The sequence below is a fragment of the Lepisma saccharinum genome, chromosome 6, assembly GCF_977018435.1.
Source record: "Lepisma saccharinum chromosome 6, izLepSacc3.1, whole genome shotgun sequence".
Lineage (NCBI taxonomy): Eukaryota > Metazoa > Arthropoda > Insecta > Zygentoma > Lepismatidae > Lepisma > Lepisma saccharinum.
Genome location: NC_139234.1, coordinates 8,067,546 through 8,092,759, shown reverse-complemented (window position 1 = coordinate 8,092,759; position 25,214 = coordinate 8,067,546). Strand labels below are relative to the sequence as shown.

The 25,214-nt window shown below is 38.6% G+C and overlaps 1 protein-coding gene across 2 annotated transcripts in view; it reads left to right on the top strand.

Annotated features, from left to right (window-relative positions):
* LOC145988537 (scoloptoxin SSD14-like) overlaps positions 1 to 25,214 on the top strand; it is a 118,869-nt gene that overhangs the window by 18,485 nt on the left and 75,170 nt on the right. The window lies entirely within an intron of this gene.

The following is a 25,214-nucleotide window of genomic DNA, read 5'->3' as shown; positions in this document are numbered from 1 at the left end:
GGGAAATCGGTAGGGATGGAAAAGAGTATATAGATCTTGCTCAAGATAGGGAAAGATGGAAGGCCTGTGTTGCTGCAGCCATGAACCTTCGGGTTTAAGAAGGCTAGAGAGTTAGTTAGTTAGTTAGTCAATTTAAATTCAGGAACAAGAGATTTGGATTTGATGTATCTGGAAATATCCCTTTTTTCAAAAAATGTTTGCATCTTGAATCAACCTGCAAACAATATTACATGTTAGGCTGGGCTATCTCAACAGCAGAGGCATGCAGCTTAGAGGTTTCCCGCACTCACACTCTGTAAATACATTCCATGATTTTATTATTCTATTAAAGCACCCAATGCTGCAATTTTTAAATTTTTGCTGAAGAAGATACATGATTATCTCAGTCATGTTCAACATCTGAGAATTGTATGCATCAAAATATTGCAGGTGATGATCAGAATCTGCACCACTATACAACATTCCACTATCTGTTGTAACAAATTCTGTCTTTTGGAACCTATCCAGATGCATCATCAAAAATCTAAAATGTTTCCAGTTCGAGCTCTGATTGGGAAGAATCTTAAAATTATAGAATCTCCCCACACTTGCATGATTTGAAAACCATCCTCTATAATAGGAAAAATCAATATAATAATAAAAAAACAACAAACTGTCCCACAATTCTCCTTCAAGAATTATACTTGTGGCACTCAAAATCAGTGATGTATCTCAAGTTTAGATATTTGAAGCTTTGTGTGCTGTGCAGTGCCCAGTGGAATTCTGTTTCATTATTGATTGAAAATAAATCATACTCTGAGAGTGTTGAGAATCTAATTTTGAAATCGGGAAGAAGAGATTCAGATCTAATATATTTTGCAACATCTCTTCTATCAAAAAAATGACATGAGCATTGATCCTATTGTGCACCTACACAATTGTGGAGATCAATCATGTAGATATAAACAGAAATTGTACATGGCTCTGTGTACCTCCCGATCAGAATTTGAGGTTGAGATTTGAAGATTGCATAAAATTGCAGTTTAAAGGTTCAAAATATCTCAAATCATGAAATTTTATCTTCAAACTCAGCAAATACAGAATAATCTCATTTGCATTTATGACCCCTGAGATATATTTTTCTCTTCTAACAAAATCCGCACCAGAAAACACCAAGCCTGTATCTGTGGTTACAAATTCAAAATCATCATAGGATTTCAAATAAGTATCATAATTTAAATGTTTCCAGTTCTCAGATATGTCAAATGGGATATGAAAACAATACATTGATTCAAAATATTTTGTTGTGAAGCAATAATTTTTTCTGTAACAATCATAAAAACCTAGAAACAGCCCAACAATTCTCCTGTGCAACAGATATATGTATTTTTCCTTCTTGCCCAACAATCCCAGATGTATGCATCCAAATTCATGGTCACTGTCAAGCACCCACCTAAATTCTGTATTATTTCTAACTGCAAACACATCATATTCACATAAATCGGAAAATGCAAGCTTGAACCTTTCCAACAGTGATTCCGATTGTATATATTGTGACAAATTTCTTCTCTCAAAAAACATTGCAACAAGTGCTGTGTGCTATCCTTCTAAAACAATGACACATTCAAAAATGTAATGCTGTAATTTTTTAAGAACATGCCCAACACTATACTTAATAATATTATTCCTTTATTGCTGATAATCCCGATTTATTTCCAAATCACACTGCCCGGGATACATGTTTGCTGAACAATATTGCAAAATTAGAACTATAGCAACTATATATGTATTATTGGGAGCTTAGATAATTGTTCCCCACACCTGCATGTTTCATTCCAAGAGGTTTTGTCTAGACACAGTGCAAGGCACTTACTGCTGCAATTTCTGAATTTTTGCCTCAGAAAATACAGAACAAGCTTATTCAGGCATTTGTGCTTTATATACCCAACAAGATCCGGGTGGAAATCATCTGCACTGAACAAGTGCCCATCATCTGTGGTCACAAATTCAATATTCCTATTAAACAGATTGGGATTGGAAATTATTCTGTTCAAAAATTTAAAATGCACCCAATTTAAGCTCTGATCAGCCATGAGCTCTAAATCATAATCTTCATACCCATCACAACAATTGCTGTACCAACATTCATCAAACAATTTCAACCTGCAGAAATAATAATAGCTCCCAGTGTGGTGATGCACAAACAATCCACAAATTCTCTTAAACTTGTTGTACATAAATTTTTCAAACTTGCTTACATCCTTCAGTGATAAGTATTGAAAATTCTTCTCTTCTCACTGTTAAGAACCCAGTGCATTTCAGTCTCATTCTGAACTGCAAACAAATTATACTCGGACAGGTTCAGGAACCTAAGCCTAAAATCTTGAACAAGTGATTCGGATTTTATGTATTTTGAAATTCCCCTTCTGTCAAAAAAATTCTGCATTATGACAAGCTTAGTGGCAATGTGAACAATTCCCTGTCACATTGGCATGTATTTTGTATGTTGTGCGCTTCAAGTGACAGGCATATGCATTTATGCTCACAATTTTTAAATTTTTGCCTAAACATATACATTAGAATCTCACTGAAATTTGTATATTTTGAAAATTTGTTCATGCCTGGCTTAAAATCTTCAAGTCGATACAAATTGCCCTCATCTGTGGTGACATATTCAATATGATTCAGGGGTAGAGGTACAGAAATTCTGTTGGTGATATTATAGTGGATCCAGTTTAGACTCTGTGGCATAATTATGTCCATTCTGTATACAAAACAATTCTTATTGCAATTGTTGTACCAGTAATCATCATACATTGCAAATCCACAATGCCAATAATAATACTCTACAGAATAATGCATAAAAAATCCAACAATTCTTTTGCATGTATTGAACATGGATATTTCAAATCTTATTAGGGATTTCAGGGACAGGTAGTGAAAGGCAAAATCACTTGAAAGCACCTATTGCATTTCAGTTTTATTCCCAACAGAGAACAGGTCATGCTCGCTCAGACAGATTCAAGAACCTAAGCCTGAAATCCCCAATAAGTGATTGTGATTTGATGTATTTTGAAATTGCTCTTCTGTCAAAAAAATTCTGCATATTTAATAATTACACACTGGCATGAATATGCAAGGAACAGAATCATGAAAACCCATTACTCAATGCATTCCGATACAGCATCATTGTTTATGATTGTTGCAAATTTTGAGATGAAACTGTTTTTATGTGATTCAAGGCACATCAAAGATATTACACAGTGAACAATTACAGTGTCACTTGTTTCATCCAAAACAATATTGTATATGAGATGGGGTATTTTTTTCAATTTAATATATTCCAATCTGTCAAGTTGCATGAAGCACTCAACTGCAAGAACCCTCTCGGTGTTATTTTTTGCTGTTCTGAAAAGGAGGTAGCATGAAACACTGGCATTTACAGATTCTGAATTGTATATAATTTTTGTAGAGAAACAATCAACATAGTTGATAGAGCTCATATAATTAGATTTTTCTGCTGAGGTCTTGGAATTTTTGATGAATGCATATCCTATATTCTCTATGTATTCATATGTGATGATATTATCAGGTGCTTTGTCCTGAAATTCTACAAAATATATTTTTGTTGTTCCTACAAGGGTCATAACATGAAAATCATCATAGTACCCAACCTCAGAGTATACATACCTGAGCAACTGATTGTATTTGTGGGTATTGAGCTTGAACAGATTGATCTTATTTTCAGGGGGGCTCACAATGTTGTCACAGAACCTGAGGATCCCATCACTGCTCAGGGATGTGCTTAGCTCAGGTCTGAAAATCTTGTTGACATAACATTTTGTGCCTTTATTTGAAATTTTAACAACAATTTTGAAATCTACAAGGTTTATCTCTGTGACATAATTCCCCAGGATGCTGACAAGTTGTTGATTTGTATTCAATGCATCTATGATGCTTACTTGCATAATTTGTGTGGGGACATATGGGTTCTCTTCAAAACAAACAGTTCTGTGATTAAAATTATCTGAAAAATCTCTTGCATTTGTTTCATATATACTGTAGACAAGATACTGATTGTTTATATATTTTACAATATAATCTTCAGACATCTTGCAAGTGGGGGCAACAGAATATCTATGGGTTATATTTATATCTAGGCTTTCACTATTCTGTACAGTCAATATGTTGGGATCAAAAAATTCATTCTATACCTACAATCCTGTTTCTGCTCTATTTCTGCCCTCCCTGCTGTCTCTGCTGTGTCTGTTGCTTCTGCTGTGTCTGTTGCTTCTGCTGTGTCTGTTGTTTCTGCTGTGTCTGAAAATATTTTTAATTTAAATAATTGTTTCCCACAATTGCATCTTCTGCTAAGATTATTCCCACCTAGAATTTTTGCAATACAATCAGAATCACAATCTTTGAATTTTTGTCTTATAAAATACATTATAATCTCATTCAGGTATATATGTTTAGAGTACCACACACAATCAGGATCAAAATCATCCCCACTATACAAATGGCCAGCATCTGTTGTGACAAATTCAATATCATTATAAATTGTAGATATTCTAAATTTGTAATGTATCCAATTCAAGCTTGGATATGAATCAATCCTCATCCTATGCTCTGAAAACAAATTGTAGCAATTTCCCCACCAGTGATTCCTATGTTCAACATACGTTGAAACGTTTATATAGGAACAATGGTGGAAAATATCAGAATCAGATTATCTGGATTCTCTGAGTATGACCTGTTTGCAGTTTGCAATGAAACAGAGATGCAGTGGGTGCTTAACAGTGAATTGCCTTTTCACTACCTATGCCTTAAATATATAAGCAAGTTTGAAAAAATTGTGTACAATAATTATGGCAGAATTGCTGGATATTTTGTGAATTTTTACACAGATGATTACGGGTATTATTTCATGCTCAAAGTGTTTAGGAATCACTGGTGGGGAAATTGCTACAATTTGTTTTCAGAGCATAGGATGAGGATTGATTCATATCCACGCTTGAATTGGATGCATTACAAATTTAGAATATCTACAATTTATAATGATATTGAATTTGTCACAACAGATGCTGGCCATTTGTATAGTGGGGATGATTTTGATCCTGATTGTGTGTGGTACTCTAAACATATATACCTGAAAGAGATTATAATGTATTTTATAAGACAAAAATTCAAAGATTGTGATTCTGATTGTATTGCAAAAATTCTAGGTGGGAATAATCTTAGCAGAAGATGCAATTGTGGGAAACAATTATTTAAATTAAAAATATTTTCAGACACAGCAGGGAGTGCAGAAATAGAGCAGAAACAGGATTGAAGGTATAGAATGAATTTTTTGTTCCCAACATATTGACTGTACAGAATAGTGAAAGCCTAGATATAAATATAACCCATAGATATTCTGTTGCCCCCACTTGCAAGATGTCTGAAGATTATATTGTAAAATATATAAACAATCAGTATCTTGTCTACAGTATATATGAAACAAATGCAAGAGATTTTTCAGATAATTTTAATCACAGAACTGCTTGTTTTGAAGAGAACCCATATGTCCCCACACAAATTATGCAAGTGAGCATCATAGATGCATTGAATACAAATCAACAACTTGTCAGCATCCTGGGGAATTATGTCACAGAAATAAGCCTTGTAGATTTCAAAATTGTTGTTAAAATTTCAAATAAAGGCACAAAATGTTATGTCAACAAGATTTTCAGACCTGAGCTAAGCACATCCCTGAGCAGTGATGGGATCCTCAGGTTCTGTGACAACATTGTGAGCCCCCCTGAAAATAAGATCAATCTGTTCAAGCTCAATACCCACAAATACAATCAGTTGCTCAGGTATGTATACTCTGAGGTTGGGTACTATGATGATTTTTATGTTATGGCCCTTGTAGGAACAACAAAAATATATTTTGTAGAATTTCAGGACAAAGCACCTGATAATATCACCACATATGAATACATAGAGAATATAGGATATGCATTCATCAAAAATTCCAAGACCTCAGCAGAAAAATCTAATTATATGAGCTCTATCAACTATGTTGATTGTTTCTCTACAAAAATTATATACAATTCAGAATCTGTAAATGCCAGTGTTTCATGCTACCTCCTTTTCAGAACAGCAAAAAATAACACCGAGAGGGTTCTTGCAGTTGAGTGTTTCATGCAACTTGACAGATTGGAATATATTAAATTGAAAAAATTACCCCATCTCATATACAATATTGTTTTGGATGAAACAAGTGACACTGTAATTGTTCACTGTGTAATATCTTTGATGTGCCTTGAATCACATAAAAACAGTTTCATCTCAAAATTTGCAACAATCATAAACAATGATGCTGTATTGGAATGCATTGAGTAATGGGTTTTCATGATTCTGTTCCTTGCATATTCATGCCAGTGTGTAATTATTAAATATGCAGAATTTTTTTGACAGAAGAGCAATTTCAAAAAACATCAAATCACAATCACTTATTGGGGATTTCAGGCTTAGGTTCTTGAATCTGTCTGAGCGAGCATGACCTGTTCTCTGTTGGGAATGAAACTGAAATGCAATAGGTGCTTTCAAGTGATTTTGCCTTTCACTACCTGTCCCTGAAACCCCTAATAAGATTTGAAATATCCATGTTCAATACATGCAAAAGAATTGTTGGATTTTTTGTGCATTATTCTGTAGAGTATTATTATTGGCATTGTGGATTTGCAATGTATGATGATTACTGGTACAACAATTGCAATGAGAATTGTTTTGTGTACAGAATAGACATAATTATGCCACAGAGTCTAAACTGGATCCACTATAATATCACCAACAGAATTTCTGTACCTCTACCCCTGAATCATATTGAATATGTCACCACAGATGAGGGCAATTTGTATCGACTTGAAGATTTTAAGCCAGGCATGAACAAATTTTTCAAAATATACAAATTTCAGTGAGATTCTAATGTATATGTTTAGGCAAAAATTTAAAAATTGTGAGCATGAATGCATATGCCTGTCACTTGAAGCGCACAACATACAAAATACATGCCAATGTGACAGGGAATTGTTCACATTGCCACTAAGCTTGTCATAATGCAGAATTTTTTTGACAGAAGGGGAATTTCAAAATACATAAAATCCGAACCACTTGTTCAAGATTTTAAGCTGAGGTTCCTGAACCTGTCCGAGTATAATTTGTTTGCAGTTCAGAATGAGACTGAAATGCACTGGGTTCTTAACAGTGACACGAATTTTCAATACTTGTCACTGAAGAATGTAAGCAAGTTTGAAAAATTTATGTACAACAAGTTTAAGAGAATTTGTGGATTGTTTGTGCATCACCACACTGGGAGCTATTATTATTTCTGCAGGTTGAAATTGTTTGATGAATGTTGGTACAGCAATTGTTGTGATGGGTATGAAGATTATGATTTAGAGCTCATGGCTGATCAGAGCTTAAATTGGGTGCATTTTAAATTTTTGAACAGAATAATTTCCAATCCCAATCTGTTTAATAGGAATATTGAATTTGTGACCACAGATGATGGGCACTTGTTCAGTGCAGATGATTTCCACCCGGATCTTGTTGGGTATTTAAAGCACAAATGCCTGAATAAGCTTGTTCTGTATTTTCTGAGGCAAAAATTCAGAAATTGCAGCAGTAAGTGCCTTGCACTGTGCCTAGACAAAACCTCTTGGAATGAAACATGCAGGTGTGGGGAACAATTATCTAAGCTCCCAATAATACATACATAGTTGCTACAGTTCCAATTTTGCAATATTGTTCAGCAAACATGTATCCCGGGCAATGTGATTTGGAAATAAATCGGGATTATCAGCAACAAAGGAACAATATTATTAAGCATAGTGTTGGGCATGCTCTTAAAAAATTACAGCATTGCATTTTTTAATGTGTCATTGTTTTAGAAGGATAACACACAGCACTTGTTGCAATGTTTTTTGAGAGAAGAAATTTGTCACAATATATACAATCGGAATCACTGTTGGAAAGGTTCAAGCTTGCATTTTCCGATTTATGTGAATATGATGTGTTTGCAGTTAGAAATAATACAGAATTTAGGTGGGTGCTTGACAGTGACCATGAATTTGGATGCATACATCTGGGATTGTTGGGCAAGAAGGAAAAATACATATATCTGTTGCACAGGAGAATTGTTGGGCTGTTTGTAGGTTTTTATGATTGTTACAGAAAAAATTATTGGTTCACAACAAAATATTTTGAATCAATGTATTGTTTTCATATCCCATTTGACATATCTGAGAACTGGAAACATTTAAATTATGATACTTATTTGAAATCCTATGATGATTTTGAATTTGTAACCACAGATACAGGCTTGGTGTTTTCTGGTGCGGATTTTGTTAGAAGGGAAAAATATATCTCAGGGGTCATAAATACAAATGAGATTATTCTGTATTTGAAGATAAAATTTCATGATTTGAGATATTTTGAACCTTTAAACTGCAATTTTTTGCAATCTTCAAATCTCAACCTCAAATTCTGATCGGGAGGTACACATAGCCATGTACAATTTCTGTTTATATCTACATGATTGCTCTCCACAATTGTGTAGGTGCACAATAGGATCAATGCTCATGTCATTTTTTGACAGAAGAGATGTTGCAAAATATATTAGATCTGAATCTCTTCTTCCTGATTTCAAAATTAGATTCTCAACACTCTCAGAGTATGATTTATTTTCAATCAATAATGAAACAGAGTTCCACTGGGCACTGCACAGCACACAAAGCTTCAAATATCTAAACTAGAGATACATCACTGATTTTGAGTGCCACAAGTATAATTCTTGAAGAAGAATTGTGGGACAGTTTGTTGTTTTTTATTATTATATTGATTTTTCCTATTATAGAGGATGGTTTTCAAATCATGCAAGTGTGGGGAGATTCTATGATTTTGAGATTCTTCCCAATCAGAGCTCAAACTGGAAACATTTTAGATTTTTGATGATGCATCTGGATAGGTTCCAAAAGACAGAATTTGTTACAACAGATAGTGGAATGTTGTATAGTGGTGCAGATTTTAATCATCACCTGCAATATTTTGATGCATACAATTCTCAGATGTTGAACATGACTGAGATAATCATGTATCTTCTTCAGCAAAAATTTAAAAATTGCAGCATTGGGTGCTTTAATAGAATAATAAAATCATGGAATGTATTTACAGAGTGTGAGTGCGGGAAACCACTAAGCTGCATTCCTCTGCTGTTGAGATAGCCCAGCCTAACATGTAATATTGTTTGTAGGTTGATTCAAGATGCAAACATTTTTTGAAAAAAGAGATATTTCCAGATATATCAAATCCAAATCTCTTGTTCCTGAATTTAAATTGAGATTCTCAAAATTGTAAAGTGTACTGTGTGCTCCATGATGCTCACATAATTTGTGGAGAGGCATTTTATGGCCTGTTTCTGGTGCATAGGGTCTAGCTCCTGGTCTAGAAAATTACAAAATATGGCCTTGCAATCTAAGTTATAGAGGGCAATCACACAAATATTTCCAATCAATTTTGTTTGGAAATGTTGATGATTGTGCAGAACAAGTATAAGTGAAATATTTCATGTTATATTTTCTATAGCATTTTGGGCATATTTTTGTGAGAATTCTGCTTTTATCTGGATTACAATTCTTTTGGTGCTTAACCCAATTGGGGCTGGATATATTCTTATTGCATTGATTACAATATTTTTGATTCGGCATTTTTGTTGTTGTTTATTATATAAAATTTCCTGGGCTTCAATTCAAAATTCTATGCTTAATAAAAATATATCAGTTGGGTTCAGCAGTGTGTTTTGTATATTTAGTGTGTGTGTGTATGTGTGTTAATATTTTTGGCTTTGGTATTTATATAAAATTTCTTGGGGTTCAAATCAAAACTCTATACTTAATAAACCTATGACAGGTTGTCAAAAATTCTGTCTATTAAATCAAATAGATTTGTGTTTCAATTTATACAAATCTGCAATATTTTTGTGTTTAAAAAAATATGAGCAGCACTGCAACAACACACCCTTACTCTTCAACAACTCTCACAATACTGGCTGATATGCAAATGCAAAATCTCTTTATATAGCCTAAGCACAGACCGCATTGAAAACATCTGAAACAATAAGCCAATCAGAATATAACACATCATCACATTATGTCATAACCAACCAATCAGAAAACAACACATGTCTAATAATTTTTTGCATAATATTAGGTAATAATTTGTTGCAAAACATGATGCAATATAAATAAACCAGAAATAGGCCACAAGTGGACCGGAAGTAGGCAAACCGGAAGTAGGCAAACCGGAAGTGGACCGGAAGTGGACCGGAAGTATATATGTGTGGGTGTGGGTGTATCTTGGCTTAGTTTTAGGTGTGGGCAAAAAAAATATCAAGAGGGACATATTTTTAACAAGCTTATGGACAACAATCTGACAGAAGTGCCTTTTATAAGTGTAGGCAAATCAATCTGAGGGGGCTCATCATTTCACAGGAACTTCCCGAGGGCATTTTTACAAAAATCTTGGATTAGACGGAGTACCACACTTGAGCAAAAAGCTCATATGGGCATGTTGAGCAAGTTTTAAGTGTAGGCAAATCTGCCTGAGAGGTGCTCATCATTTCTCGTCCTGGTTGTAGTACAAAACACACTACTGGTGGCAGATACGGTGTACGATCTTCTATAGGTGGTTGTATTATGAACTGGGACTACCAATAACTTTTCCCGTCGCGTTACATGTTGATGCCTGCTCGAATTTGTATTCAGTTTCTCAATTTATGTATGTATTTAAAATGTAACTTCCCACAAAATATTTCCAAGGGGGCCTCAAGCCTCAATATGAAATTAAAATAAGATCCGAGATAAATTTCCCACATTGTCCACACCTCTTATGTTTTACTTCAAAGGGGCCCAAAAACTCAGGAGGTTGAACCCAGGGGCAATTATCCCTTTGCCCTTAGGTCCAGGATCCCTTATTCCGTCATGCTGGGTGAACATTTCCTAGCTGCGAATTTGCTTGTTCGAGTTAGGGGATAGAAGGAAGGATCCTCACATGGATCAGCAACTTGAAGGCAATGCAGTAGGTGGAGAAGGATGCTCATGCAAATTATTCTAGCTGGTTGGGGAATGCTTTATGATTTCTTCTTAGCTGGGGATATAGCATTACCCTGAGTCCCTTACACTCCCCTCCCCCCCCCAACACACACATACTCACACAAGCTCTTCGAGTACTGATGATCTATTAAAAAAATGGTCCTTGTTTCATGAAAAAGGCCTTAAGAAATATCAGTGGTATATCGAAAAGAAATGGCATCGTTAAAATTATGAATAATACTATTGAGACCCATACTAACATCAAAATTAAACACCGTGCCCATGCGGCAACAAACGTTTTGGAAAGGGGGGGGGTTCCAGTCCATCCTATTTATTTCATTAAGTGACAAATTTTCAGTGAATAATGTCCCATCGCCGCTTAATTATCTATCTCTCAAGACTGGAATCTGTTCTTATTTCTTCGCAGCAGATTGCAATTGACCTTATGATGTTAGGTCACCATCGACAATCTAGAGGCCCGATTCAACCCCCATAACTGAAATGATAAGTTTGCTTGAGTATATAACTCAATATTGGTATTAGATGCGTAATCTGAGCAACTCTTGCGATGAATCTTGTCCTGGCGCTGCCAGGGGCTGGCGCTTGGAGCTGAAGGCGCATCCACCTCAAAATCCATTAAAGGCGTGTTTACTATCCTTTTAACAATTTCCCCAAGCAGTATTTTTTAAATATGTGTGTATTATATGTAACCTATTTTTTTTTTAAAAAGTTTCGAACAAAATATACAAAGGATCTCGAACAAAATATTTAGCTGTGTGTGAAGTCTCCCCTCCTCCAAAAAGGAATCCTGGCTGTTCCGCTGCGTTGAAGTAATAGAAAATATTTTAAATTTCTACCCTGATTTAGTTTCGAGAAACTACTACACTGATATATACAGGTTAAGTCGATGACAAAATATTGGAAGGCAGAGTTCTTGCGGCAAAGGTTAATTTATTTTACAACTCGGTGGAAGGGGCGAGGTAGTAGCTAACTATTGTGCGTACATCCCACTCTGGCATCTCGATATATTTCCCCCACCCCCAATATTTTACTTGCAGGGGGCCCCCAAAGAACTGCGCTACGCCACTGACTTTCACTTTTTTTTTCTTAACCTCAGTGCCTACAATAATCTTTAAGTGGTACAAGGCTCGAAGAGATTTGTTGGCTTTCTTTATCTGCGTTGATTTATGATCTGACCATTCTATGTGGGAATCCATGACAAAGCCTAGGTTATTAACGACCTTTTCTAAAGCAGTGACGTGCACTGAGGAGTAGCTAGTCTAGCAGAGATAGATCAATCAATCTCACATCTCTAATTATATTCAAATCACAATATTTATTGTCTTGTTAAAGCCACCACAGCTCATATGCAACACCTTTTTTCCACGCTCTTCTCGTCCATCGGTGTTCTCCGCGGGTAAAGCTGGCTGGATACCCTAGCTCGCTCTTCTTCCGCCTGACCAGTTTTCAGGTAGAAACGGACGCCTAAAAGAAAAGGAAGATTTTTACCTCTACCTCCCTTGCCCCCTCCCCCGCTGCAATGGTTGAAAGCCCAGGCTTTCAGGTCCCACAGTCTATCTCCTATAGGACAGATAGGGGATTGGTTTCTCATAGATTTTTTTGTAAATCCACGAAAGAACTCAGGGTAAAATTTTCTGCAGTTCTCTGTATTTACACAACATTTTACACGTTGTACAATATGTATGTATAATATGGGATGTAGTTTTATTATTTATGAAATGGGAACGTGTTATGTGCAGACAATAATGTTATGCTTTCTTTCGTTTTCTTCAAGTATCGAATATATAATGATTAAATTGCAAATATGTGCTCGAGCTCTCTCTGACTCTCGTTTTAGTAGTGTTCTATTTAAATATACTACTCTTGGCCTCTAATAACAGTCATAAATACGGATGTATTTATTTGGGCAACAGAACGCGCGTTCATATTGTTGTTGGATTGGTTTATTTTACTTCGCTTTTCTGCCACATTTGGTTATTGCGAAAATGAGGATGAGTGATGATATGATGAAATTGATGAAGGGACCTCATATGAACAATCCAGGCCAGGATTCGAACTCGTGATGAGTGCGCATTCTTGTCCTATGTGTTGTACTCTGCAGTGAATAATGAAATAATTTGGAATGAAAAATGTATCTCAGAACTCAAAAAGCCAAATGAATATTATTGAAGAAACTACAAAAAGGTGTGTTTTGTTTCCTGTTTTGTTTCTGTGCATAAAGTGGACTTAAAACACCAAATGAACCAACTGTGCGGGAGTGGTTATCACAGCGCGCTACGACACCAGGAGTTCCGGGTTTGAACCCCGTCCTGGGCATGGGTGTTCTTTGTGTTTGTCCCTTCATTAATTTTATCGTATCATCTTCGCAATTAACCAAATGTGACAAAAAAGCGACGCTAAGTAACAAAAATGAAATGAAATCAAATCATTGAGTGATTGCTCGATTTGGTTTATTTTACTTCGTTTTTCCGCTACTTTTGTCTAATCGCGAAGATGATACGATAAAATTGATGAAGGGACACACACAAAGAATACCCATGGCCAAGCTGAGATTCTAACCCAGAATCTCTGGCTTAGTAGTCAAACCAAATCGTTTTTTATTTTCGAATGTGGGTGGGGTTTACGTGTACTATTTTTTAGTACTCATTCATCATTTTGTAATCTTTTCTTGTTATTGACATTCTTTTTTTAGGAATACTGGGCCCTAAAGGGGGGAGGGGTGTGACGCACGCCAACCCCACCCCCCTTGAGCACGCCACTGACTGCTACCCCAAGTGTCGACGTCACCGCACGTCACTGTTCTAAAGTTAATGTGTATTTATTCATTTTAGAGAGAAATACCAGCCATTTTGTAATTTCATATCTCATAGAATAGTGCACGTAGTTCAAGTGAACTTGGTAATTGTAGATCATGACAAATGTTACTTTCCTACGAAGATCGTCTGAAAAACGTCCCGAAACATCGGCTGGAAGTACCTCACAGCGCACGTAGTTCTTTTTCTCCTGTATAGATGTCTCTGTACGCTGCTGCAAAGTAGCACCCTCTTGCGCCATGTCTAGAAACTACTTCCAGGCAACCCGCAGACAGTACAAAATACAAATGCTCCCAGTAGTGATATTTTGTTTTCTTTTCCCGAGCTACTGTCAGATGCCAGCGCGAATACCTTCTGGTTTTGTTCGTAGTTTTTCTTCCGCTTTGGAGTAATCGCGACGATGACGATGAGTGGTCATGAGATGAAAATGATGATGAACCACTCACGGGGTACACCCATGCCCAGGCTGGGATTGGAACTCTGAAACTTCGGGGACAAGATCGAACGCCGTCCGAGAAGTTCGTAGGCGCCCGCTACCGGGGATGGGTAGAGGTCATGGTGTAAAGACTAAAGAGGTGGATGCAAGACGATCCTGAAAACTCTCCCTTCCGGCGCATGACGTCATCATCGTTGCAGAAGAGGACCGAAAGGAGTCCGTTCGCTTTACAGTGAAGCGTTCTTCGTGAGACAAATTTCAACTACAGACTCAATATAACTTCAAAACACGCGGAATAACCATAACCATGGTGTACTGAGCCAGGCACGTATCCAAGGAGAGGTCTTAGTGGGCTCGAGCCCCCCCCCCTCCCGAAATTATAAACCTTTCTGGTGAGTTGTTTTTAAAAATGTGTCCGAGATAAAGAGTGGCGTGCCAACGATTTTCGGCAGGGAGAGGGGTTACGCATACTATTTTTGGTGGTCAGTCCTCATTTTGCCATATTTTCCTGTTTTTGACGTTTGGGCACGTCACTGGAGATACCTAAATGAGTAAGCATTTGATCATACTGGGAGACGAAACATTAGATGTGTTGGGAACGGAAGGGTTTTCACTGTGCAATAATTGTTTCGCAATCCAGCTGTATTCTATAGAAGACTTCCTTCCACGGGGGAGGGGGGGAAGGCTGCCGGAGCGTGGTAGGGATTACATCACCTCCTAAATGGCCGAGATCTAGAATGTGTGGGTCCCTACACCTAAAACCTCTAAAATGTGCCTTCATGGTACGGTACTATATGCACGGGGAACTTAGAAATAAATTTCAGGCACGAAAGAGCATATAACTCAGACTGCATTAATAACCCTATATATACACGTATGTATAGTACGTATAATACATATACGTAAATATACACACACCTAAGACTGCATATATACGTGAGTCGCTTCGGTGACTGAGGGCGCCGGGTTCTTGACTCGCGATATTGCCACGGAAGTTACCGGGTTCGAATCCTGAACTGGGAATTTGTGTTGGGCAATCAGCCCAAGTAGGCAGAAAAGCAACGTAAAATGTGATACGTGAAAGCACACAATACATGCACATGTATAGTATATGTATGTGTGTGTGTGTATGTGTGTGTCTGTGTGTGTGTGTATATATATACAGGGTGTCGCAAAACTCTTTCAACAACGCTTGGGTGCTGGTAGATATCATAAAAACAAGTAACTTTTCCCTATAAAGTTTACCTGGAAAGCGCTTAGTTTCTACGCTATAAGCGCTTAAAATCTATCCTGTACGTATGCAACCCAACACAGCAAACGCTTGCTCTGACATAACTAGCAGGGGCGCGTGGCAGGGTTGCCACTAGCGTTCCTCGTTAAGAGAGACGACTTGAAATCAACAACTTGGGATGCTTGCCTGAGCAAAATCCAAAACATTAATGATACTTGCGATGTTGTAAGAAGCATTGACGGTATTTATAAACTGAGCAAGGCAAATAATGGGCAGACTGAAATTCAAGATGACGTACTCATTCTAAAATATCTCCATAATTGATCGATTGATTTGGTTTATTTTAATTTGCTTTTCTGCCACCTTTGTCTAATCGCGAAGATGAGGATGATATGATGAATTAACAAATGACACCATTGTCTAGGCCAGGATTTAAACCCGAGACACCTGGCGCCTTTGCGATCTTTGCTAACAACATCACCACGGAGTGTTTCGTGTATCATGCAATATCAACAATTGCAAGGGACACGTAAGATACGGGAAATCCACTAACGAACAAATATAAATAATGCGCAAATGTGCAATACGAGTGCCCTTTACAGTTCAGCGCTTGACATAAGTATGCATTTCTTGGCTTCGGTTTTTAATAAGCACTAGTTTTAATGTGTGAATTTTGTTCATGTGTAAACGACGTTTTTCATTAAATTGAAAGTCGGCGTCTGTGGTGGAGTGGTTAGAACATCGCGCTACGATGTCAGGAGTCTTGGATTCGAATCCCGGTTTGGGTATGAATGTTTGTGAGTGTCCATTCATCAATTTCATCATATCATCACTCATCCCCATCTTCGCAAATTAGCCAAAAGTGGCACAAAGGTGAAGTAAAATAAAGCAAATCAATCAATCAATGAATCATTAAATTAAAAGAGCCTTGCAATTATTTCCTTATGATTGATTGATTGGGTGTTTTAATTCCATTTTATGCTCAGTAAGGGTAATTGGGACTGGAGCTACAGTTTAAAGTGGGATCCGAACCACTGTGTCTCCACAGGGTATTAAACCCGGGACTCCTTGATTACAAGTCGACGACGCTACCACTGTGCCATCGGGGATGCCTAATGAGACGAACACGATTAGCATTAACGGTAGCACAGATAGGAATAATTTTCAAATAAATTGTAATAACATTACAGCCTGCGTGTTCGAAACGAGGCAGCAAACACATCATGTTTACATTTGTTCGTTAGTGGATTTCCCGTATCTTACGTGTCCCTTGCAATTGTTGATATTGCATGATACACGAAACACTCCGTGGTGATGTTGTTAGCAAAGATCGCAAAGGCGCCAGGTGTCTCGGGTTTAAATCCTGGCCTAGACAATGGTGTCATTTGTTAATTCATCATATCATCCTCATCTTCGCGATTAGACAAAGGTGGCAGAAAAGCAAATTAAAATAAACCAAATCAATCGATCAATTATGGAGATATTTTAGAATGAGTACGTAATCTTGAGTTTCAGTCTGCCCATTATTTGTCTTGGTCAGTTTATAAATACCGTCAATGCTTCTTACAACATCGCAAGTATCATTAATGTTTTGGATTTTGCTCAGGCAAGCCTCCCAAGTTATTGTTTTCAAGTCGTCTCTCTTAACGAGGAACGCTAGTGGCAACCCTGCCATGCGCCCCTGCTAGTTATGTCAGAGCAAGCGTTTGCTGTGTTGGGTTGTATACGTACAGGATAGATTTTAAGCGCTTATAGCGTAGAAACTAAGCGCTTTCCAGGTAAACTTTATAGGGAAAAGTTACTTGTTTTTATGATATCCACCAGCACCCAAGCGTTGTTGAAAGAGTTTTGCGACACCCTGCATATATATAGAGAGATATATATATAAAATTGTTTATTTTGTTCTTCCGCCTGCAAGCCAATACCCATTCGTAACAAAATTCTTCTTTTTTAACAGGAAACCCAAAATACTTGATATTCGTTCCTTTCGTCTTTTTGTAATGATTGCTACAGCCGTAAAAGGCACAGTTAGGCATATTTTCTTTCGCAATGAACTTATTCTTCTCACTAGAAGTGAAACGAAGACAACAAAAAAGAAACACCAGTTCAATGGTCTACAGAAAAGAACAAACCCGGAAAATCAACTTGTTACCCTCTGAAAAGCACCCCCTCTCCTGGCTGTGGCCACTATGTTGACGTCAGAGCTGTGACGTATGGCTGAGAGCCATGCGCGTGCATCCACCTGTTTGTCATTCCACCATGGGTAGAGGTAAGGTGGAGGGCTTGACCCCACAGCAGATCTAAGTTGAAATACCCTTCGATGCCTCACAGAAAAACGTGTCTGTCATCTAAAATGGCGGATTCACCATACTGATTCACATGTTTTCATTTCCTCCTCGGTTCAATCCCTAGCGGGGGCAAATTTCGCAGTTCTTCGGATCCTGTTTAAACTTGTCGGTCTAGTCCCGATTAGCCTATTTGAGCATAAAGTGACATTTTTTTCGTAGATTATTAGCATACGATTACGTCTTCGGCGCCGAACGTGCAATAAGAGAAAAAGTTGTTGGAAAATTTTAAATAGCGCGGCATCCCGTGAAATGTCGACGTCCTACGGTATTAATACAACACAACAGAAGAAGAATGTGCATTTCATGAACTGTTCGTGAAGCATTATGATACAGCTGCAGTATGAGACATGAGCAATATTCTTAGTATTGATTAATAATGTAAATTCTAAAATACAAATGTTGGTGTGAGCGGTCCCAGGTTCGATTCACCACACACGTGATGCTGATGCAGCGCCTCGGGACGGTTGTGGAGCCACTTGGAAGGATGAAGCTGCGAGCTTCAGTCTCAATGCGGCCTCTCCGATAGCGTAGTGGTAACGAGGTCGCCTTGTAATCAAAGGGCCCCGTGTTCGATACCCGGTGGAGCCACATACTGGTTCGGACTGTAGGTCTAGTCCCGTTTAGCCTTTTTATGCAGAGAGTAGGCTTAAAAACAAACTCCAGTCTCAAAAGACAGACAACAACTGTGATGAGACTCGACATGACACTATAGAGTATTTATAGACTTCCATTTGTACAATGTTATTTTGAACATTTCTTGCCTTAAAACTGCCAACATTGTTTGTGACCTTGGAGAATTGTTTAGGTCTATAGACGAGTCTCCAACCAACCAAGACAACCAAGGATAGTTGTTGTTATTGCTTTTTGTTTGGGGTCTCATTTTCCATTGCAGCTTCTCTATTTTTCTTTTTCCAGGTGTTCCTCGAAGGAGGATACTTGCCAAGGCAACACCTTCATTTCTTTCGTCGTGTAGGGAAAATTCAACGGGACCTTATTTATTATCTGGAGCCCGACTACTGGAGAAAAACGATTTTTGAGATTTTGGGACTGAAAAACAAAATAATCCAAAGGCAAGATTAACCAGCGTTGCCAAAGATTGGAATGAAAGCAAACATACCAAAATACCCTGACATAGGGGATGCAATGTTTAGGGCTTTAACGGCCCAGAAATTCGGCCAACGTATAGGAAATGTCTAAATTTCTTATTCGTTGGTCTTCGATCACAAGCCAAGAGATTCAATTATGTTTCACAAATTAAGAAATCAGGACACTGATTATAAGTGACACTAGAAGTTTAATTCATGTTGCGAACATACAAGATCTCGTCCTATTACACGCTCACCTTCTTCGCAGTCATTTGTTGACAAGCGAGTTAACTACCCATAGTGCACTGGGTCAGAACAGATGAATACTTCTAGCCGCTGATAGCCAGCATTGTGCACAAAACAACTTACAGAAGTAGTGTTTTTATGGACGCACCTTTCCTCTTCGTGATTTTAAATAACTAACTTAAAAGCACAGTATATAAAATGGAACTTTTGATGCACAGAGTCCAAACTTGGTCAAGTGAAGAGATTTTTTTTCCCCTTGAAGTTCTGGCCGTGTCCGAAAGGTGCAAGACCGTACTTGAAGCGAGCATCCTCCGAGTATGGTCTTGGAGTACGGTCTTCAAGTCGTGGACTGGAAGTGAAAGTCTTTCGAATTGCACTTCGACTGCAGCGCCAAATACGATCAGTAGATAGAACTGAAGACACATTGTTTCCCTCGCGTTTTAGAGACTTTTTTATAACCATAGAAATCACTTTGCATTTTCAAATGTTTGTACACATACACTTCCACACATTAGAAGCACTTTAACCAACAACTTGCTTACCCATAGCGTATATTTAACCTGTATTGCTGACCTTCTACCTCCGCGATTTTAAACAAACGAACAACGAGTGTGTAAATCACGTGACCGAGTCAGCTTCCATCTCCATTGCGAGATATGCGCTTGCGTACTCCTGTACTTGGCGCTTTCGAACTGTACTAGGTGACGTCACTTCCGCCAAAACCATGCTTGAAGTACGTACTTCGTACCTTTCGGACAGAGCCTCTGTCTTTTACCCCCATTGTCTGAGTACACTGTTACCGAGAGGGATTGTCCTCGTTGGGATTGACCCATAAACTTTAACTCCTCCCACACGTGACTTAAAGTTTGCACTGAGGAGTGATAATCGCGTAGCATGGAAACACAATAACTCCTTGTTTGCGGGGTTGATTTGGAGGGCGAAAAGTATCTCGCTCTAATTAAATTAAGTTCCTCGTGAGTCCACTGCGAGCACTTTCCGTTGACAAGGGGTTAAATGTATGCTTTTCTTGGCTGTCATATCTCCAGTGGCGGAAAGAAATATTCTCGAGTAAGGTCGCAGTTCACTTTTTCGTCTCAGACACTTTGACAGGGAAATGTTCAAACTATAGACTGGCTGGCGCGCTCGCAGGAGTTATGTCGTCTGCTCCGGTCTGTTATGTGCAGAGCTGTTGTTTTGATTCCGGGCCTGGGCAGCTGGATACTCCCTCGAGAACAGAGGATCGTTGTTCAGGGCGAGAGTAGCGTTGGGGGTTTTAAATTTTAAAATGCCTCAAGCTTCGTGATTAGCTGCGTCTCACCGTTGGACCCCTGCTTCTCTAAATTTCAACCATCAAGCCGAACGTGAATTGATGGTGACATGAACCGAATGTAGACTGGGTGGATTCAGAGTTTATTGCGATAACACACTGGCTTCCTTCTCTTGAAGTAGGCCCAGTGATTAAATATAGGCCTGGCATTTTCTCAGAGAGCAGAAAAATGAGATCTTGGGGAAGTGCGGAGAAAGACCGAAATGGTAATTGGTACATGGGTCATAAGACCCCGTCGATGTTCAGTGTACGGGGGCGAAATGGGGTGGGGAGGGGGGGGCAGTTGCTCCTACTAATATTTAACGATTTATTATAAAAGGATCTTATGTCCGTTGCGTTCACAAACAATATCACACCCTTCAAAAAGAGATGAAGCATTTGCAAGCCGATTAAACTTACAAGCAACAAGGGGCGGATTATTTCTTATGTAATTGCATGTGTCAGTGATATGGTGTGTAAAACTCTTGCACCAGCTGAACGAAAACTAACATTGTATGCTAGGTTAATTTCATAGGACTATACAGTTATTCTAATGTTAGATCGACAGTATTCCATGTCCCATGTGGTCAGTGACGTGTCCAAGGAAGGGTTGGTCGGGGTTATAACCCCTCTTTTTGCCCCAGTATTTCTAAAAAAAGAACGTCGAAAGCAGGAAAATATAGTAAAATGAGGACTCACTACTTAAAAATTGTACACATAACCCCACCCTTTCGAAAATCCTGGGCACGCAACGGCAACTCGCCCTCCATGCGAAGGTCACGTGACCACGTGTCAGGCGGAGAGTTGTGATTCAGAACATGACCTGTCCTAGAGCCAAATCGCAGAACCATCGGGAGCAGCACGCAATAGATTCGAAAATGTTTCGCCTAAAACATGTTGAGTCAAGCACTAAAATAGTTATTGCCTTTCGACAGGGGTACCCATCCCCCTTCAGGCCTATGGCGCATCCCCCCCCCAAATCACATCATTCGCGCCCTTAAACCATATCGTAATCCCCACAAAATATTTAATTCCGACAGCGTGTCTACTGAAAGTAACTTTTTCCTTAACTTTACTGAACATTATAATTGATCTGCCCCTCCTCCCTAAACAGGAGTGCCATCACTCAAGACCACCCCTAAAATCGTTCATCATAATCGAAAATATCGCGTGGATACCATTTTAAACTGTAGGTTCTTCCCCATTAGCCTTAGAGTGCATAAAGTGGACTTAAAACACCACATCAATCAATCAATCGAGAATATCGCTTGTCTTGTAATGCAGCTTTAGTATAAAAAACTTCTCATTGAAGCGCCAAACACACATCGTAGCAACAAATTATTACGAGCGAAGCGAGCAAGAAAATTTTTACATCCATTTCTATGCAGGCTTTGAAGAAGATTAATTTAATTGGGTGTCAATACTTTCTTAAGATGCAGAGATATTTAGTCTTTTCCTTTTCCAGCTTTTCCTTTGGCACATTCGGGGTCGAAAACGTGTGGATACCATATTGCTAAATACAATCTCCAAAATGTAATGTCCGAACTCTCTCTTTCCACTACAGAAATCCGTTGACAATCTAAGATTTAACAGTTTATCACGAGCTTTCTATCTCCTCCTTAAAATTAATACTAAATCCTTCCACCAAAATTTCAATGCCAAATTTAGACTTACTCTTAATATTGAAGAGTGGATATTGCCTCCTCCAAAAAATTAATTCACCAGAATTTCCGTAACAGACAATAGTAATACACAAGAATGGGATACCCCCTTCAATTTAATGCTCAATCCCCCTCTAACTAAAGTACTCGCCATAATCTAAGACCTAGAGTTGGATACTGTCCCCCAAAATTTAATTCAGAATCCCCCTCAGAACCCACGTGTCAATTAAGGCCTAATATGTACGAGTTCGATATCCCCCCCCCCTCCTTTTGATAATGACACTTTCATTTCTTCATCTAATGGATTAAATATGGTGCATTTAAGGTGTAAAATTTTTACATATATTTTGGAAAATATATAAATGTTGAACTTTATATTATTTGAAGGGAACCCCCCTCCCAAAAAAAAAAATCTCGATGGCGCAACCTCCTTCACAAACCCCCTGTGGGCAACCCTGCGTGTTGATTTAGTTGGGATAGAATTTCCTAATCTCTAAACAGACTTTTTCACAAACGTCTTATGGATGTGAATATGTCCGGATTTATAATTTAAATAATAGGTAAAGTTCTCCGTGCATAGCACCGTGCCATTCCGACACATTTAGGGGATGTGTGGGTAGGGCCCCACACATTCTGGATCTCGGCCATTTTGGATGTGATGTGATCAGCACCATGGTTCTGCCACCTTTACCCCGACGGTTGCCCCCAGCTAGCCATTTATTTGAGGCTGTGTGACTCCCAGAGCCGAATAAATTCCGGGCTTAGATCACCCAGCCCGGGAATCGAACGCGGGTCTCCCGCGTGGCAGCCAGACGCCCTACAGGCTAGACCGCTGCTGCTCTTCTAGTTGTAATTCAAACATGCGAGGTAAACTGCCGAAATAAATTTGCAGTTTTTTTTAACAAATTGAAACTTTTTTTTTTATTACTTACAATGCTAATGTCTCCGATATAGGCGAATACTTGCTATTCTATTAATATAAAAAGTTTTCGCGAAATTTGAAAATTTATCTCAAAAGGGAAGCTATCAGACCTTCCGAGGACAATCTCCATGAAAATTGCAGGGATGGACGGACAATCATGGGGACAAAACAACAGGTATGACGTGTGGCATTTCGCAATCGCTCGCAACTCTCAGAACAGGGCATAGAAAGCGCGGCATGCTCCTGCAAAAGATATGCAGCCAGAGACGGGCATGCAAAAAGGAGCTGCGAGTTTCGAGACAGTCCAATGCCAGCAGAGCACATCAGAAATTTGCTTATCACACACAGTTGCATGGTAATGTGGTGCGAGAAGACAATGCTGCAAGCAAAGGTCCTGTCCTGTGCGCAATACAGGCAGATAATGACACAGCACTGGGCTTCCAGACATGTCACCAACACATACGGAACGGAAGAGGCGTATCCTGTGGCACGTATCACGCTGCTGGCCAAGCGCGTTTAGGTGTGGACTCATTTTCTTGCCACCGAAAATACCGTGCTCAATCCTCGGTCTGGACACTTATTCCTTTTCTTTCAATCTCCAGCAGGAGAGATTAAGCAGCAGGCTATGTGGAGACTAGGAGATAGAACCAGGGTGGTATTTGTAGGTGAAAATGGGGGTGGGATTCCCCCTTCTGGATACTTGTGTCCCCCTCTCTGCTTGATAAATTTTATCCCTGGGGCGAATGATATTTGGGGGGGGGGGAACAAGAAATTATTTAACTTAGTTATTTTTTTCCACTTAGCCATCCAATTGCAATACTTTTCTGTCAGACAACTGGAAGCTTCATTTGGCGAATGCAAATGTGGCCATCAAATGCTGCTCCATTCCTGGAACTGTCAAACAAGTGGCCAGGGTTGAAGATCACGTCCCCTCTTTCCTCTTCTTTGTCCACAGAATTTGGCAGGAAGATGCCTCCCCAATGAATGAGAAAGTTACAAATTTGTTGTCACAAACTTCTTCTTTTTTATTATATATATATAGACCTATATTTCTTTGTGAAGCTAAAATGTTAGTGAAAGAAGTGAGCATTACGAGTTCCAGACTATGCAATATCGGGAGTCTGTCTGCCTTCAAAATGATTAAATGACTAAAATCTGAAAGCTGGTGGAGGTGAAGAATGTGCTGATAAAAGGTTTGATTTTTGTGCAACTTTTTGGCTAATTGGCGAAGATGGGGATAAGTGATGATATGATGAAATTGACGAATGGACACTCACAAGAATCCATGCCAGGCCGGGATACGAACCTTGGACTCCTGGCGTCGTAGCGCGATGTGCTAACCATTCCGCCACGGGGGGCGGCTGCTGATAAAAGGATATTTTCTGAAAATGTGTAAAGTGGCGAGTTCCTTTTGATTATTGGTTGACAGTGAAAATTTAACAGATGCAAAATTACAGGGCCACGGCTTGATGTATTTAGTGATGAAGTTACACATGTATAATCTCTTTTGCAGTGAGCTAAACATTTTTATTAAATATAATGACTATAAATACAGAAGAATCGATATTGAATTAATTCTCTTTATCAGTTCGTTAACAATTGATCATGAAATTACGTACACAATGGTGGGCGTTAGATATATATTAGTGGTAATCGCTATTGTCTTGTATTTAAGGAGTCCCGGACTATTCAGGCGTAACTTGGCGGGAGTACTTGCCCGCCTAACAAATTGTCAGAATTAAGAAGCTAATGGAACTTGTGTGACCAGAGAAGAAAATTAATGAGTAATTTTTATGATTTAGCAAATGTAACCGTAATTTAGCAAAGTAGTCTTGGGTGCTATTTTTATGAGGTAGAAAACGTATCGATTCTGCCCTCCCCCAAAGTTATGCCCAAATTCGATTCAGTTCCCCAAAAGTTGGGTCCCAGACTAGATTTCTGGACGTGGATGTCAAAATCTCAGTTTTAAAACTGTAGGCCCAGTCCCGTATAGCTGTTCTCATCATGACGTGGACTTCCCCTTTTCTTTCT